The sequence below is a fragment of the Myotis brandtii genome, unplaced genomic scaffold (assembly GCF_000412655.1).
Source record: "Myotis brandtii unplaced genomic scaffold, ASM41265v1 scaffold645, whole genome shotgun sequence".
NCBI classification, from domain to species: Eukaryota; Metazoa; Chordata; class Mammalia; order Chiroptera; family Vespertilionidae; genus Myotis; species Myotis brandtii.
In genome coordinates, this window is record NW_005370488.1 from 661,703 (window position 1) to 679,268 (window position 17,566).

The following is a 17,566-nucleotide window of genomic DNA, read 5'->3' on the forward strand; positions in this document are numbered from 1 at the left end:
CTGAATCTGTGCCAGTAACCTAATGTACATTCTTGATAGCCAATAATCAAGTCACTGCCCCTTTCTCCACAATCTGGTCTTGCAAGACCTGTTTACCTAAGTCCTCCCATTTTACAGAAGCCATAAACCATGAACAATACACAACCCCCGGAGGGGGGTATTAGTGCTGGCACCAGGCCAGGCCTTTAGGTGTGGTCTCACGGCCCCCATCCCATAACACGGGGCTTTTTGCAAAGCCTGAAAAAGGTCCAGAAGTCCCATCCATATTTGGGGGACAAAGAAACCAAAGGGTATAAAGGAAGAGCTTTCTCCATACTGACTCACTCAGGATTTGGAAAACTGACCCCTGAGTCACTGTACTAGTACATGTAAAATATCTGAAAATAAATGGGTTTTTCCTGGATCTCCACGTACTCCTGTGTATTCTCTGGTTGCCTGGTAAATTCTGTAACACTAACTCTTATAAATGAAGTTATGATTTCTCCTAAGATATCTTTACTAAGTAAATGATTTGTTTTGTTAGTTTGTTTTTTAGTTTTGTGGTAAAAGTACATTTATTCCTTTGATTATTTTATACTGTAAAAAAAGTTCATTTTCAAGAAATAAGATGATGAGATATTTTATTTTCTTATTTATAAACTAGAGGCCTGGTGCATGAAATTGTGCACTAGGGGGTGTCCCTCAGCCCAGCCTGCACCCTTTCCAATCCAGGACCCTTGAGGGATCGGGCCTAAACCAGCAGTCGGACATCCCTCTTGCAATCCAGGACTGCTGGCTCCTAACCGCTTGCCTGCCTGCCTGATCGCCCCTAACTGCCCTCACCTGCCTGCCTGGTCACCCCTAACTGCCTCTGCCTGCCTGCCTGATCGCCCCTAACTGCCCTCACCTGCCTGCCTGGTCACCCCTAACTGCCTCTGCCTGCCTGCCTGATCGCCCCTAACTGCCCTCACCTGCCTGCCTGGTCACCCCTAACTGCCTCTGCCTGCCTGCCTGATCGCCCCTAACTCCTCTGCTGGCCTGATTGTCCCTAACTGCCTCTGCCTTGGCCCCCACCACCGTGGCTTTGTCCGGAAAGACGGCTGGAAGACATCTGGTCTAATTAGCATATTACCCTTTTACTAGTATAGATTCATGACTATTTTCATTTTTAAGTAGGCATATATACTCATAATCAAAAAAATAAGATATTTTAATTTTGAATTAAAAAGAAATAGGTATTTGTGCTTAAAAACTTACAGTTGTGCCAACAAAATTTCATTATCAAGAAAAAATGAAAATGTAGTGAAGAATATTTCTCTCAAGTTTAATATGCACAGGAATCACCCAGGAACTTGCTAAAATACATCTCTCATGAAATATGTTTGAGGTGCCCTTAAGATTCCCTATTTCTAACAAGCTTCCAGGTGATGCTGATACTGCGGGGCTACAGTATAGTAAGCATACAAAGATCATTATTAATTTTGGCAGCAGACAGAAATAGACCTGCTTCTGTTGGAATTTGTTTTGTGTGAGAGTATTGTTTTGCTTTGTTTACTGTTTTTCAATCTGCCAAACTCTGTGACAATGAAATGAAATAGTGACTATAAAATCTTTAGCTGAATGCCTGGCAATGGAATGATTCCTACAGCCTGTGATGTCAAACAACAAAAAGTTTATTCAACTATAATTAGGTAGAGGAGCCAAATGACTCTTTTAAAAAGAGATGATCTAATTATTCACTAATTTACCAAACATCTTTTTGAAAACAAATGGAGCCAATAAAAATTCCCATGAATTTAGGATATTGATATTTTAACTTTTACTTTCCCTTTATTTTATGATCCATTGATTTGGTACTGAAAAGTTTTAAAAGTAGTAATGTTCTTGATGTAGTAAAATTCCATTCTATTTTAGAAACCCCGGGGGTAACAGCAATAGCAAGATCTGCAGTAACAGAAAATTCTAACTACAATGCAGTATCTTGGTAACCCTTTCTTCTTGAGATGGAGTGAAGAGAAATGCAAAAACAAGCAAGTGGTCCTCTGTGAGCCCCAATGATCTTCAGAAATTGTCAACAGTTTCTGTAACAGACTATATTCCCTTGGGCTTGGCAAAGCTTCAAATGAGCAGCTAAATGTTGAGATAGATATCTAAACTGAACCTCTGAACTTTGGGAGGTTCACCAGTCATCCCTGAATGTATAATCAGATCCTCTCTTTTTCACTCTGCATTCCCTCTGGCAAAATCTTCAGCATTAATTCCTGCCATTTTTGTCATCTTTCAGCAGTTTTCCTTACTGTAGGTTAGGCAGCCACCATTCCATCAAGAGCTCATTTACATTTAGAGTTCAGGGACAAATGACACCCTACCTTCTAAACTTAAAATCAAAATAGACTACCCATCACCCTCCCCCTAGAAAGAAAACCACCCTGCTGTTCTTGGGTGGAATTAACATTTCTAAGGTTTGAGCTTGGTGGGAAAAGCTTCTTGGCCTAGTTCTTAACATATTATTATCTTCTCCGGTAGAGTGGTCAGGCATCCTGTTATGATAGCACAAAACTGATTCTGACTCTCTTCTGTTAATGGCTCTTTGATTTTCATTCCCTAATAAATGGAAAATAATTTTATTTAAAAATGGAGAAGTGATGAATTAATAACTTTATTTCCCATTTATTAGGGACAGAGAGGGTTTTGTTTTGTTTTCTATTTTGGTTTTTGCTTGTTTTGTTTTTATCAGCATCCCCCAAAATATAGAATTCAGCAATTCTATATTTATCTTTGATAAAGTCTTCATAAGTCCAAAGACTGCCAGCTTCCTTCTATCTAGATATTGGTCATCATGAGCAGTTTCATTGAGAAAATGCATGCAAGCCTCCTTCCTCCTGCTGGGGACACATTCTTCAGTTGCATGGAGCTGAATAGCTTAATTTTTTATCTGCAGACTTAGAAATCTTGAAGCTCCTTAATTTCCTAACTATTTGGGTGCTGTGAAAAAATGAAGGAGAGGTGATAAATCTAATAGTAGCTCTTAACATGCTTTTATGAGTTGATAACCAAGTTAACAACTTTTTCTACAGAAAAAAATATGCATGCAACTCTCTTTAAATGCATTATAGAAGGGGGGGCATTGATACAGTTCCTCATAGTTGAACAATTTGAAATGCAGATATTCGGGGCCTTGCTATTTTAATTGCATTGCAACATGCCTTGTAAACATTTTTTGAGGGTTCCTCAAAGGCAGGGTTTTTGCTCACTGATGTATCCCAACACTGGGCCTTCTATATATGATCCCCACTTTAATTCACTTTTTCCATGAAATAACAGGTGAGTTATAAAGATTTGAACATGGGTACATAGCAAAGAAGAGAGGAGGGAAACAAATATAGAAGTTCTTGCCTGAGAAGCTAAATCAGTGGTATGAAGCCCCAGGCTCCGCACAGCTATGGCAGCTCTAGCCACACAGGCTTTCAAACTCCAGAGTGCCAGGGGAGAGAGCACTGCTCTCCAGCTGCTTTAGCAAAAGCCTGGTGATCCCAATGCAGGTTGGTCCTTATTGACATGCCTGGAGTCATATGTTCACTCCTGGCCAGAGAGAAAGTTATGTCCTGATTTCACTTGGACTTTGAACACATGTTTCAACGTAGGGGCAGTGGGTGAAGCGCTCCTCAGACCACCTGGGTAGAATAGAGAGGAACAGATTCTCTCTCTACAATGTTCTGGGTGTTATAACTGGAAGTGGATGACTACATATGGAGAGTCCAGATGCACACACATAGGCGCATGCGTGTGCATACACATACACAAACGTACACAAATAGACAAATTCATATTCATACACAAATGTCCACTGCAATTAGTTACTTAGGTCAGACTGATGTAGAATATCACCTTTATTCCACAGTAAGAACTGTGACATGTACTGGAAAGAAGTTGGATCAGGAAAAAGAAAACACCAGAGCTTACCAGCTTCTGTCTAGATTTTGGTGGTCTGATCTATGACATAAGTAGAATATCTTATCTGTCTAAAATCAGAGAGATATATTTGATTTTAAAAAGAATTTTGATATATTAACCTATAAAAGTTGTATGTCTGTTTATACTTAGATTCCCTGTGGCAGCATTCTCCCAGTTATATTAAAAATAAACAAATATATTAGGTTACTACTCCCAACACTCTAGTAATAATTTCATATGAACGATCTTACTGAAGTCTTAGAGAAACCCCATAAGAGATTTTGTTTATTAGAATATTTTAGTTGTACTTTATTCCAAAAGATACTACCTCAAATTGGCATAAAGTATAGACATTTATTATCTGAAGGTAGATTATCATCAGGTGTGGTATGAACAGGGCCCCATAATTTTCTTAATTTGCCTATTTCTGGGTCAGCTTTATCTTAAGCTACTGCCTGCCCTCATGGTTATAGGATAACTGCCATCAGCCATGGCGACAACTTTTATTTCCAAAGGAGAGAGAAAACAAACTTTATCTCCTTTTCAACTGTGAAATAAACCTTTTCTTTTTTTGAGTAAGACAACTTAGATTATATGTCCACCATTACATAGTAAGTGGTGATCTTGGCTGAAAACCATCACAAGTATTTGCGACTCACTTCTAGATTACCTGGTAGACACAGAGCAGTTTATCACCTTCTAAGAACTATAGGTAAGTAACACATTTCATATGGTAAGTTTCCAAATAGATATGTTTTATCATTTACCATCTTCTATGTAATACTAAATACTAATAAGCAGAGTTATTTCTAATATCAATCCACATAGTGACCCTTTCTACTCTAGAGAAGAAATTAAACTCAGTGGGAGATTAACAAAAAGCAAACCTAGCTAAAGAAAATCACAAAGAATGTCATAGTGCTGTGGTACTGCAGCAGCCCTCTCACTTTTGGTCATATTGGCACACTGGCCCAAGAGTGGATCAAATATGGACTGACAAGTGCATATGCCCTGAAATGATAAGCATACCAAGTGCTAATACTAGTAAAGTGCTTACCTTAGAAATTCACTTAAAGGCGAAATCATACCCCTTCTTTTAATTATTCGAAGAGAGTGGGTCAGCCAAATGTTCTCTCCTATGGGAGATAAGAAACCATTTTAAAAATCCACAGTGTAAATTTCTAGTTTAATAACCTGGACTGCTTCCTTAATGGATGTTAGTAAACCATGTTTTAGAATTTTCTTTCAAACATTTACTCCCAAATCTCTGCCTATAGAACAACTATTTCATATCAGACATACACAAAACAAACAAACAAACAAACAAACAAACAAACAAAAATCCCTATAGTTGAGAGAGATGTCTAAACATTTCGGTACATTTCCAATTCTTCCCTCAGCCTGAAAACTGTTATTTGAAAACACTTTAGATCATAAAAAGTAGTTCTGCAAATGTTGTGGATGTCTCTTAGGTCAGCTCTTTTTTATGAGCCACTGAACACACAAAAATGCAGTACATGTGATGAATTAGAAGTGATACATTGCAAAGAAGCACCTCCCACTTGAAATTCCAAATATACCCTAAAGCAAGATAAATAAGATGAAATAAATCTCTGACTATTTGCAAACCAACTGTCCGCAATAGTTAGTACTGTTGCCAATCAGTTTTGCTTCTCTATCTCTAGGGCCTTGTCCAGAATGATGTGAAATTTTGAGATATTTGTTTATAGCCACCATGACATAATTTATGTGTGAAAGGAAGAAAGAGAAAAGAGGAAGGGAGGGGGAGGGAAACAGAGAAGTTTGGAAGGAAAGAAGGAAGGAAGGGACAATCAGTTCAATCTTTCAAGTCACTTATTTAATCATTTGCCATGTATCCCCCTGCTGTATCACCCATACATTGAAAGACTATTCATCATGCAGTTGCTTTTAACTTTCAAAATGAGATCAAAGAGTCACTTACTTCCTGTATGGCATTGGGAACAGCATTTCCATCTGTAAAATGGGAATTAGAATTATACCTATCTCATATAGCTCTTTTATGACAGTTACATTCAACACTAAGTAAATGTTATATTTCTGTTAAAAAAAGTTAAGAACCCTTTGGAGAAATGCCTTTGACATGAAAAATTATTTCTGCAAACAAAACATACAGATGACAACAGATGTAAGAAAGGATGCTCAACATAATTAATCATCAGAAAAATGCAAATCAAAATAGTAATGAGATACTACCATTCTTGTCAGAATACCTATTATCAATGAGTTAATAAATAACGTGTTGACAAGGATGTGGAGACAAAAATTGTGCATTCTTGGTGGAACTGAAATAGGTGCAGCCTTTTTGAAGAGCAGTATTAAGATTCCTCAAAAAACTAAAAATAGGCATATAATAAGACCCAGCAATTCCACTTCTGGATATTTATCCAAAAAAAACAAGAATATGAATTCAAAAGATATATGCACCCCTATGTTCATTGTTGCATCATTTACAATAGCCAAGATATGGAAGTAACTTAGGTGCTCACTACTAAATGACTGGATAAAGGTGTGATATATATATATATATATATATATGAATATGAATATATAAATAGTAATGAAATGTTGTCATATTTGGGACAATCTGGATGGACCTAGAGGGTATTATGTTAAGTGAAATATGTTTGGCAGAGAAAGGCAAATATTATGTGGTTTTACCTATGTGTGGAATCTAAAAACAAAGTATAATAAAAACTGACTCAGAAACAGAGAAAAAAGGTTGGGGATGGCTGAAAAGGGCAGGGGAATATAGTCAATAACACTGTGATAAATTTATATTGTGACAGATGATTACTAGAATTAGTGGAGTGAGCACATTGTAAGGTGAAAATATATTAAATCACTATATTGTACACCTAAACTAATGTAGCCAATAAAATATTGTATACCAATATACTTCAATAAAAAATAAAATTAAAAAAAACAGAAACAAAATTAAGAACCCTTTGGCATCTCACCAAAAATATTAAACTACCTCTTAATGTAAGATAAATCAGGCTGACCTCAGATTTCTCTATCATAGCAGTAGACAAATGAGAACACATTAAAGCAATGATTCTAAAAACTTTAAAGAAACTGTGACCCAATTATTTCATTCCCAGTCATTCATGTATAAAGATAAGACAAAATTGTTTTGATCATACACACAATTTAAATCCCATGAGTCTTCTTGAGGAAACTATTAAGGAATAAATCTCAGCCAACTAAGAGATTAATGGTAAAAATAGCAAAAAGCCTATAAAGTTCAAGGACAGAAAGAAATGTAAATATGGTTAATATTATCATAAAAATATTGATAATGAAGCACTCCTATAACTAACAAATTTTGAGAATTCAAAGGTGACAAGAATTTTTGTAATAGTGTAAATATACCAAACTTCTCTTTTAAAAGCCAGGTTTCAAAAGATATTTAAAGCTGATAAATCAAATAATACTAAATGTCATAATAATTATTAGCTATAATAATATAAGCCTAATATGCTAATTAGAATGGGACAAAGCTGGGGCTGTGAGGGAAGCCCAGGTCTCAGGTGCCAGAGGGAAGCCAGTGCTGGCAGCTGGGGGAAGGAAGGCCTACTCTTGCAAGAATTTTGTGCACCGGGCCTCTAGTAATATATAAATAACAAAAACATAAAGTAAAATACAGTCAATATAATCTAATAAAATTTATAAGTGAAGGAAGATAAAGGAGAGGCAAAAAGTGGGGAAACATAATCAGTATTTACTCATGGCAGGGAAATAATAAATTTGTTCTCAAACTAGAGAGATTTAAAAGTGTTATACATGCACATACTGCCTCTGCCACCTGGACCAGCCATAGTTCCTAGTGTAACTAAAGCCTGTGCACACTATTTGGTTACTGTGTATTAGTTAATAATTGCTGTGTAACAAACACACAAAATATAATGGTTTAAGAAGAGCCCTAATCAAGTTTCTGTGGGGCAGGAATTCAAGAGCAGTTCAGTTGGGTAGAAGTGTCCGGGGTTTCCATGAGGCTGCAGTCAGAGGCACCTGCAGCTACTGTCATCTTTAGGCTGACTGGGCCATGAGCATCTGTCCTCAGGGTAGTTTAGCAACATGGTTGTCAAGCTGGTGCTGCCAAGTTGATTTCTCTCCACGTTGAACTCTCTCCATGAGACTACTTGAGTATTCTCATAACATGGTGGGCTTACCCATGTCAATAATCAAAAAATCCAAAGCAAAAGCTATAATACCCATATGACCCTAGTCTAGAAGGTCAGATATTGTCTCTTCTGCTGCACTATATGGAACACACAGGCTAGCCCCATTTCAATATGAGAGGGATTACATGAGGGCTTTTAAAATACTGTGGGGTGAAGGTCATTGATATCCTCTTTCAGAGAGTAAAAGGAAGAAGCATGCAAGTCCTGTTGAAGTCTGCTCAAAACTGTCATGCAATCAATTCCATTGAACTCAGTTGGCCAAACCACATCATGAGGCCAGATTTAAATTGTGGGCATAAATATCACGTGATCTCACTCATTTGTGGAATATAATGAACAACATAAACTGATAAACAAAAACAGATCCAGAGACAGAGAAGCATCGATCAGACCATCAAACCTCAGAGGGAAGGTAGGGGAGGGTGGGGGTAAGGGGGAGAGATCAACCAAAGGACTTATATGCAAGCATATAGGCCTAACCAATGGACACAGACACCAGGGGGGTGAGGGCATGGAGGGGGGGTAATGTGGGGATAAGAACACATATGTAATAACTTAATAAAGACATTTTTAAAAAAAGAATTATCATCTTAAAACTGAATAAATAAATAAATAAATAAATAAATAAATAGTGGGGAAAGGGACTCCACATTCTAATGGAAGGACTTCCAAATTCACATTACCAGGGATGTGGATATCGGGAAGGGAATAGTCATGACCATTTTTGCCAAAAATCTACCAAAATGTTACACATAAACTACATTTAAATAAATATAAGTTAACACAAGACAATTGAGCTGGCAAAGATTCTGTGAGAAGTAAAAGAGAAAGAGATCAGTTGTTAGTTTATCCTTGGTTTCTCTTGCATGACTTAGGTTGTGCTCTTTAATGCATTCTCATTCTTCAGTTCAAAAGTTTTACAATAAATTGATGCTCTCATTCTCTTCTTCACAATGCTACAGTAAACCCCAAATTGCCTCTTTGTGAAACTTAAGTTCCTGATCATAGGTACTAAGGTCTTTCACTAATTTGAAAATGGACAGTTCATCACTTCCCAGTGGCCACTTAACTGACATATTATCATTTAAGTGCTTTGAAAGCCACAGAAAAATAAAACACATTGTTGATGCATCAATGGAACATGAATGCCAGGCCTCCTCCTTGATATAATAAAACTCAAATCTTCACTGTTCATACCTTCTACTAATTAATGTAAATACATACACACCCTTTTTCATGTATCTATATTTTATTTTCTATGAATTATTAATTTTAGTCACTTGTATTTCATTTTTTTTCCATTTCTGATTAATTCAGGAGTACAGCTGGGTTTTAAATTTCCCAAAGTGGATAAAAATGAACTTTGCATAAAAGTCTCCCAAGAAATGTAGATTGATTTAAGATTTGGCTACATGTCTTATAATTAGGATAAGATTAAAACATTAGAAAAATGAACAAATTGCTAAAAATATTACTACCACTGGTTAGCACTTTATGTTTAACAGACTACCACTTGAGACAATTCCACTATTTAAACAGAACATGTTGATTTTTGCATTTGGATTCATAGATAAGATTTCAGAGTAGTAAACTAATTTGAAAAATTTTATTCTCATACTTGATAGGCAGACTAAGATTTTTTTTTTTTAGCAAAATCTTCTTAACTGGTAAGTAATAAATACATATACCTGGAAAGGACCTTATTGATGATCTGTCTAGTCCATGATTGACAGATATTTTCTACAGGTACAGACAGTAAATATTTATGTTTGCAGGCTATACAGTCTTTCTCAACTACTCAACTCTGATGAGTCTGTGTTAGTGCAATTTTAGATCCTGCATAAGTGAATGAATGAGTGTGAGTGCGTTTCAATAAACCTTCTTTACCAAAACAGATGGCTGGTCAAGGGGCCCAAGTATGCCAGTCTATGACCTAGTCCAATATTTTAACTTTTCAAATGATGAAAATGTCTCATACAGTAGTGAAATAAATTTCCCAAGATCACACAGTACTAAAAAAAAAGAACTAGAAAAAGAATACATGTCTTTTGCACTCTTACCCAGTGCAGTTGACAAAATGAAATACCAAAATGTTTATATTTTTTTAAATGTATGTGGTGTATGTGTATATGCATACCAGTTAGTGTGTGTGTGTGCATCACAGCAGCAGCAGTAACAGAGGTAGGAATAGTAGCTGACATCTAGAAAAGCAGCCTTTAGGAGTACAATATAAAAGTAGCATAACTATGCAAGCTAAAAAGCATTGTCCTTGAGTGACAGCTCTTTCGGAGAGATATTATAACTTGTCTCTTGAGATTAATATAGATACTAACTTTTTTATGTTGGCTTAATTGGTATTATTTTGGGAAATACTAATTTGTTCTGCACACTAAACTGAGAGAGCGAATGGATCCTTAAGGGCTCCCATAGCTGCTAATTGACTAATCCTGGGCAGTTGGAAAAGTGAATTAAATTTTCTCAGAGTAAATGTTCAGATGAAAATCCTCTTAGCTCTAGATACTACAAAGGAAGAAAAAGGGGGGAAAGTCAATCTGCTTCACAGATTCACATCATACTCAATGATAAAGAAATTTTGGATCAAATACATATTGCTGGAAAATCTAAGGGCAGAAATGTAATGATAACTTAAAATCGGTGAGTAATATATAAAGTGATTGTTCCAGAGCCATATGATTTAAACAAATTTTGATACTGAGCAATTTATGTTTCAGTTATTCAATGATTGTGTTTATGGACAGAAACACTTGTAATTAGTAATTCCCACTTTTCTCCACAATATACTAGTAGAAACATGGACATATAAATGAAACTGATTTCCCATGAACAAGTTTTAATTTGATATTACCTTCCTAACAAATATCTTAGCATCAAGTGGATCATATATATGCCCATAAATGTCACAGAACCAAAGTTATTAAGTTTATAAATAACAATAATTTACTGAATAAAATTAGGAAGCAAATATTGTAAGATGGGCACAGGTTAATATGCACATATTTTTCAATGGTTCCCAATTTAAAGTTTTAATAACAGCCCATAAATACACAACTTGACCATACTGGATGGGTAATCCAAGACTATTGTTTAATTAATAATTCTGTTTGTCTTTATAGAACTTAGCAAAACTTTGTTGGGAAGTTATTTGTTAAAGTATATTGCTCCAAATGAAATTTTTTTCTTTGCTCTCAATCTATATCTATTGTTAAAGGAGACATTCACAATAATGTCAACACTCCAGGGCTTGCATTATCTTGCTTATCAAACATAATATTATTCCACCAAAATATGTTTTTAAATATAAGAACAAATTTAATTTGTGTCTTTTTTTATCATTTCCTACCTCTTGATTTTATGCAAAGCTGCTCAATCTCATTTTAATAGAAGGCCTGCGTGAATAATAAGTACTGTAAGGCTATGGTTGGTTGAGCTACCAGAAAATTTCACTCCAAAACTTGAAAATAAGTCTTAGAGAATTGCTAATAGAGGAATAATGTAATGTTGTCATAGGACTGCAGTTCTGCTTTAAAATTCGGTATGCCAAAAAAGATAAGTGAAAGATCCTAATATTTAAATGAAAAATTCAAATATCTGAGGGTTAGCTGTTCTGTGAAAATTAAATAATATGGGACTTCTGGTCCACACAAGAGTGTATAGACCAAGGGTGGGCAAACTTTTTGACTCGAGGGCCACAATGGGTTCTTAAACTGGACGGGAAGGCCGGAACAAAAGCATGGATGGAGTGTTTGTGTGAACTAATATAAATTCAAAGTAAACATCATTACATAAAAGGGTACGGTCTTTTTTTTTTTAGTTTTATTCATTTCAAACGGGCCGGATCCGGCCCGCGGGCCGTAGTTTGCCCACGGCTGGTATAGACCTACTTTTCCTAATTCTTCCTTGCTGAGCACAGCTATACACCATGGAAATAATGTAACTAACAACCAAACTCTGAAAGGCAATAAGGAAGCAAACCAATTGTGGACCCCAAGATGGAAGGAAAAACACAGCTGTATAATGACTGATGTTCCTCCCACCCAACAGAAAAGGCCACCCAGACTCAGCATTTGCCAATCTCAACTGAGCAAAGAAAGACAGCGAGACAGGCTCATTTTTCTTCCGAGATCAATGTCTTTCTGGGAATATTAGACCAGCCTGACACCCCAGGAAAGGGGTTCAGTGAATAACCCACCAAACTAAAGCAGCCAGGCAAAGCCCTCTCTTTCCCATCACACTGAGCTCTCCTGCCCTCCAAAAGACGCAGGACAGTGGGCACAACTGGCAGAGAAACTGGCACAGACAGCCTAGCCTGGCCAGCCTCTCTGACCCTAAGATACCACTTTGCTGCTCAGCAACACTGGGTCGGCAAGGGAAACCAGCAGAGCCCGCAAGGAGGGCCAAGCCACAGCAAACACCCCTTTGGGGAGCCCCCTTTTACCTGATTGCCTCCCTCATTCAAGAGGGATTAGGTAAGGTAGGCAAACCAGGCAGAAAAGACTATTTTGCCCCGCCACCGCAAAAAAAAAAAAAAAATCATTATGTTGAATCCCTTATACCCATAGTGATATTTGGAGTTGGGGACATTGGGAAGTAATTTGGTTAAATAAGGTCATGGGGTGGGGCCTACATGATGGGATTGGTGTCTTTATAAGGGGGTGAAGGGACCGGAGCTCTCTCTGTGTTCTATGAAGGTAAGGAAGAAAGTGTCCATATGTAAACCAGGAAGAAGGCCCTCACCAAGACCCCAACTACGCTGGCACTGATTGTGGAATTTCCAACCTCCAGACTCTGAGAAATCTAGCACTTGTTGTTTATTCCACCAGGTCTATGGTATTTTGTTACAGCGGCCAGAACTAGGTAAGACAAAGGATCCAACCTCAAGTAATAAGCCAAGCCAGGATATCAAACCCCTCCCTAGCACGATGCAGAGTGGCTGGTGGACAGAATCAGCGAGATGTACCCAGGAACAACAAGCTGCCAGACATAGCAAGCCCATTTTATTCTGCAAGCTTATACATCTTGTTATTTTCCCAGAGAAACTGGGAAGCCAGGGGCCATGGATAGGGGGATCCCATGTGCCCCCTCTGCATTGTGAGACACTCAGCAAATGGGCTTAGACAAGTGAGAAACCCAGCATCACTTAAACTAACCAAATGGACCAACATACCTCCACAAAGGCCCTGAAATTCACACTGCCATTGGAACTACAGCTCAAAAAACAAACAAACAAACAAACAAAAAAACCAGCAGGCCAAAGTTGTACAGATGACTGCTTGTTTAAAAACAAAATTAAATAGAACCCACAGTTTTCTAATATATTGGGTAAAGTTTCAAGGATATGATAAAAAATCACCTGTTACACCAAAAAAACAAGATAATCACAAACTGAATAAGAAAGGACAATCAACTCATACAAACACTACAATGAATCAGATGTTAGAATCACCTGATAAGGATTTTCAGTCAGCTAGCATTAACTATGCTTCAATATTCAATAGCAAAGATATTCATTATCTTGAAATAAATTACAAGATAGAAAAATCTCAGCAAAAAAGAGAACTTATAAAAAAACTAAATAGAAATTAAATATAGCATAATTTTCTTAAATACCCTCACTGAATGAACATAATATTAGAGTGGATGAGAGATTAGAAACAGTGAATTGAGAACAGCTCATAAAATTTACCCAATCTGAACAGCAAAGTTAGGGGAAAAAAAAAAAGACAAACAATATTGAGCAGAGCCTCAGGAACTTGTGGTACAATAACAAATGATCCAACATTTATATCATTAGATTTCCAGAGGGAGGAGAGAAACTGTTTGAAATAATAATGAGAAAAAAAAATCTTCCCAAATCTAGTAAAAGATGCAAGCCTACAAATCTAAGAAGCTGAGTGAATTCTAACAGAATAAACCCAAATAAAGACCTATACTTATACTTTTGAAAAAGAAAAATATTGAAAGCAACCAGAAAGACAATGTGACAGTAACTACACAGGAATACCAATTTGAATAATAGTAAAGTTATCATCTAAAACTTTGGAAGCCTGAAGGAAGTGACACATTTTTTAAGTACTGAAAAAGAAAACTCAACTGCAAATTCTTTTTTTTTTTGGCTAGGTACGGTGAACTTTATAACAGGGTGGGGCTCCCTAAATCCCTCCCCTTCTTTGGGGGTCTGGGATGGAAACTGTGGAGGTCAGGAGATTCTCAATATGTTGGGGGAATGATCTGGGATAAGGACTCCTCAGCAGCTTAGGGCCTCTCTTCTTGCTGGGGCTGGTGGTCCAGGGGACTCTTACTCCTTGGAGGTCATGTGGATCATAAGGTCCACTACCCTGTTGCTGTAGCCAAATTCATTGTAATACCAGGAAATGAGTTTGACAAAGTGGTCATTAAGGGCAGCCCCATCATTGAAGGTGGAGAGTAGGTGTCCTTGTTAAAGTCATAGGAGACAGCCTGGTCCTCGGTATAGCCCAAGATGCCCTTGAGGGGGCCCTCTGATGCCTGCTTCAATACCTTCTTGATGTCACTGTACTTGGAAGCTTTCTCTAGCTGCCAGATCAGATCCATAACTGACATTTTAGGTGTGGGAGCACAGAAGACCATGCCAGTAATCTTCCCATTCTGCTCAAGAATGACCTTGCCCACAGCCTTGGCAGTGCCAGTAGAAGCAGGAATGCTGTTGTGGGCAGCCCCTTATCCATCATGCCACAGCTTTCCAGAGAGGCCATCCACAGTATTCTTGTTGGCAGTGATGGCATGGACTGTGGTCAGTCCCTCCATGATGCCAAAGTTGTCATGGATGACCTTGCTGGTGGGAAGGGGGCGGCAAGCAGTTGGTGGTGCAGGAGGCATTGCTGACAACGAGGGGATTGTCATATTTGTCATGGTTCATACCCATCACAAACTTGGGGAATCCACAGAGATGATGATCCTCGTGGCTTTACCCTTCAAGTGAGCCCAGCCTTCCCCATGGTAGTGAAGACACCAGTGGACTCCACAACATACTCAGCACTAGCATCACCTCATTTGATGTTGGTGGGCTCTCGCTCCTGGACGATGAAGATGGAGCTTCCACTGATGACAAGCATCCTGTTCTCAACCTTGACTGTGTCTTTGAACTTGCCATGAGTAGAATCATACTGGAACATGTACACAATGTAGTTGAGGTCAATAAAGAAGCCATTGGTGGCAACAATATTCACTTTGCCAGAATTAAAGGCAGCCCTGGACACCCTGGTCAGTGTGGCTCATTCCCATACACTCAAAGGGCCTGGGTTTGATTCTGGTCAGAGCCATACCTAGATTGTGGGTTCCATCCCCAACTGGTGTGCGTACAAGAGGCAACCTATGAATGTTTCCCTCTCACATCAATCTCTCTCTCTCTCTCCCCCTTTCTCTCTCTCTAAAAAGAAAAAAAAATCATTAAACATATCCTCGGGTGAGGATTTAATAATAAATAAAGCAGCCCTGATGACCAGGGGCTCAATATGGCCAAATCCTCTTACTCCGACCTTCGCCATTCTGTCTCAGGTTTGCGGCTGACACTGTACAGGAAGACACAGCTGTCTGACAAACAGGAGAAACAGAGAGATTCAACAGCAAATTCTTTAGATGGCAAACTTATCCTTCAGAAATGAAAAAGTAATAAAGACATTCTCAGACAAAAGAAAACTCAAAGATTTTATCCCCAGCAAACCTTCCCTTAATGGTTGGCCAAAAGAAATTTTTCAAGGAACGACAAAATGAAAAAGTAAGAATATTGAAGCATCTAGAAGGAAAAAGAAACAATGTAAAAAACAGAAGGATGTGCACATATAATAGACAATGTATATTATACATTATCTTTCCTTATGAACCTTGAATCATGTTTGATAATTGAAAAAAATTCCAATGCCATTTTAAATTCAAGTTACTAATATTTATAACTAGAGGCCCAGTGCACAAAAATTTGTGCACTGGGATTGGGGGATCCCTCAGCTCGGCCTGCCCCCTCTCACAGTCCGGGAGCCCTCAGGGGATGTCCTACTCACACGGGGGGCTGGCCTAAGCCGCAGTCTGGCCTCCCTCTGCAGGAGGCAAATGGGTTGATCAGGGGAAGGCGCCACCCCCATCACCCCACTGCTGCTGCCACTGCCGGCCGCCACAGCTGCCTGCCCTCCTCGGCCCTCATAGCCATTGCGGTTTTGTCAGGAAGGACGTCCAGAAGACGTCTGGTCTATCCAGTGTAATTAGCATATTACCCTTTTATTAGTATAGACTAGGAAGGAAAAGACACTTACATGGAAGAGAGGCATCCAACCTTCACTAGAAGTTGTTAAACATTGACACCCAGAAGTGGTGCTAACTGGTGTGTGTCTGTGTTTGTGTGTGTGCAGTGATGCTCAGAGTAACCACAATGAAAACTATACAGATACACTTATTAACACTATAGATACATTAAGATGAAGCCTTCAAAAATGTTCAAGTAAACAATGGGAAGGCAATAAAAAGGAAACAAAGGAAAAAGAATGAGAAACAAAGAAAACAAAGGGAAAACAATAAATTGATAGCCTTAAGCACCAACATATGAATACTTACCTTAAAAGTAAATGGTTAAAGTAAGTCAATTTAAACAGTAATTGGCAGAGTGGACAATCCCAACTATATGTATACTGCCTATAAAAATTTTTCAAATTCAATACAGGCAAATAGTAAGAGTGTAGAAAAGATATAGTATGTTAACATTAATCAACAAGACAGTAAAGGCTATATCAATACCTGGTAAAGTAGACTATAGAGCAAGGAGAATTACTAGAGACAAATATGGACATTACACAATTTAAAATAGCAATCTTCTGGAGAGACATAATCACCCTAAATGTGTATGCATCAAACAATACAGCCTGAAAATACATAAACAAAAATTGATAGAGCTGAAAGAAAAAAGAAAAAACAACAACAACATACAAATCCACAGTTATAGTTAGGAACTTTCACGCTCTCAGCAACATATAAAATTTATACATAAAAATTCAGTATGGTGGAACATTTACACATCAGAATACTAAGCAGCTATAAAAAAGAGGGATCTCTTACCCTTTGGGACAGCATGGATGGACCTGGAGACTATTATGTTAAATGAAATAACCAATCTGAGAAAGACAAATATCACATGATCTCACTTATTTGTGGAATGTAATGAACAAAATGAACTGACCAACAAAATAAAACTGGAAGAATGGAGGCATGGAACAGACTGACATACCTTGATGTGGGCATGGGGAGACAAGAGATAAACCAAAGAACTTATATGCATAGCCCATCGACATGGGTGATGAAAACCTGGGGGGGAGGGGGCAAGGGGATCTGGGAGGAGGACAGTAAAGGGGGGGATTGGGAGACAT

At 37.9% G+C, this 17,566-nt stretch overlaps 1 pseudogene; it reads right to left on the bottom strand.

Moving 5' to 3' along the window:
* Positions 1-14,442: 14,442 nt before the first annotated feature.
* LOC102254460 lies at positions 14,443-15,703 on the bottom strand (annotated as a pseudogene).
* Between the last annotated feature and the right edge of the window lie 1,863 nt (positions 15,704-17,566).